Raw genomic sequence first — 2,144 nt, 5'->3', positions numbered from 1 at the left:
TAGTTTCAAACAGGATGGGTTCTTTTGTATTCTGTTACTACTTGAAGTTACTTGATTTTGGCTAGTCAAAACACGTATTATAACCTGTCAACATGCGGTTGGATGATTAGAAGAACAGTGACATTCTCAGTCCATCAAGGTTCAAGTCACCGGTGCTCGTATTTTTCTGAATTTATTTCAGGCCTTACGGTGATGCACGTTCAGTGGAAGAAGATCTTTCTGTCGACTATGAAGACGTCTGTCACAACTTCGTCAATTTCAAAACAATGTCCCGGCTCAGTCTTTCGAAGATGCTCATAGGTGTACGGTGTGCGTACATGCGTTCACAAGGATAAGCTTATGTATGAGCGTCTGCGTCCGTAATGTATACAATGTGTTGAAGAAAATCAGCAAATCGAATCGACTTTCGAAATACGCTGGGATGGCCGCCATGCCTATCAAGCGTCCAGACCACTCCACCAGTGGCTACCTACCCTACCATGCGCAGGCTCTGTGTTGCGATGTTGCAGACCGACGCCGGCGGCCACACGCTCCCGCCCCAAAGTCAGTCACCACAGGCGAACGCACCACGGTAGATCTAGATCCCACGGGCGCACGGCCCCTCCAACCACGGATGCGCGCGCACCGGCCCGGCGACCGTGCGCCGAGACCGCGCCGCGCCGTGCGCAGGCACCACCCGACCGCACGGCGGCGACCCACCACCGCAGGATCCGCGAACGGGCGGCCACGATGGCGTCTCCCCGGCACACCGCCTCCAGAGTTCCAGACTCCTGCCTGGACCCCGCTCCCACGGGAAAAAAATTCTATGAGACCAGGTCTCACGGATTAGCAGGTGAGACCCATCCTAATGGATGACATATGACATTCACAAATCACAAAGCATCCACTCCACCCCTCACCTGAAACCAGGGGAGGAGAGATTAGATGCTTTGTGATTTGTGAATGCCACATGTCATTTATCAGGACGGGTCTCACCTGATTTATATGATCCGCTCCCACGTGCCCCCTCTCCTCTTTTTAAGACCGCGGTCAGGCCGGCCACCGTCCCATCCCATCCCATCCCACCACCTTCCTCCTCTGCCCCCGCCCAGCGCGTTCCATTTTGAAGCAGGAAACAGCAGCGCGCACATCTCACTGTCCCTGGTTCGTCGTCCGACGAGGAAGAGGCGAGGGTGATGGAGCGGCGGAGGGCTGCGTGGGCCGCGGTGCTGGTGGCGGTGGCCGCGTGCGCGGCGCTGCCGGCGACGACGACGGCGAACAAGATCAAAGTCAACTGGCTGCCCAACACCAACTACTCCGGCTGGGAGCAGGAGCACGGGCCCTTCTACAAGGGCGACTGGCTCGGTACGTACTCTTTACGCCTTGGAGCTCGAGCTGTAGCCCAGCCGCCGCCAGCAGATCTGGTCGCCGGAGCGCGGCCGCGGAAGGAAATGCGAGGCCTTTCTTTCTTTCTTTCTTTCTTTCTCCGCCGCCGTATTACTCTAATCTCCGGCCGGCCGGCTGGCTGACTGACTGACTGACTCGGGGCGTCTTGTGCACATGCAGTGTTCTACTACACGGCGGGGCAGGCGGACGTGGTGGAGGTGAACGAGTCCGGGTACAACCGGTGCGACGCCAGCAACGCCATCTACAACTACAGCAAGGGCCGCAGCTTCGCCTTCGAGCTCAACGAGACCAAGACCTACTACTTCATCTGCAGCTTCGGCTACTGCCCCGGCGGGATGCGGCTGGCCATCAAGTCCCAGAACCTGCCGCCGCCGTCGCCGCCGCCCTCCGCGCAGCACCACCGCTCCGCCGCGCTCGCCGGGCCGCGCGCCGGGGTCGCCCTCTACGCCGCCGTCGCCGTCCTCGCCGCGCTCCTCAGGGCGGTCTAGTGTAGCCGGTCTGGCGCTGGTTCTGAGCTCGTTTGTTTGATGGATTGGCTCGAAGTTTCCCCATTTCTTCATTTCTTTGGTGCGTGTGTGCTAGGATAGCAGAGTGGTAGTGCCACGGGCGGGCGTTCTTGGTTGATTATTAGCGGTGTGGATTTGCGGAACCAAATGGTTACCGGCGCTTTGATTTATCAAGTGTGAGGAGTGCACTGGACTGGAGAGGAGAAACTGTTTCTATGCTAATGATGATTTGTTTTGCTCTGTGGAGAAGTA

At 57.9% G+C, this 2,144-nt stretch overlaps 1 pseudogene; it reads left to right on the top strand.

Moving 5' to 3' along the window:
* Positions 1–430: 430 nt before the first annotated feature.
* LOC119303207 lies at positions 431–2,144 on the top strand (annotated as a pseudogene).

Source organism: Triticum dicoccoides, chromosome 5A (assembly GCF_002162155.2).
Source record: "Triticum dicoccoides isolate Atlit2015 ecotype Zavitan chromosome 5A, WEW_v2.0, whole genome shotgun sequence".
Classification (NCBI taxonomy): domain Eukaryota; kingdom Viridiplantae; phylum Streptophyta; class Magnoliopsida; order Poales; family Poaceae; genus Triticum; species Triticum dicoccoides.
This window is presented reverse-complemented; position numbering and strand designations above follow the sequence as displayed.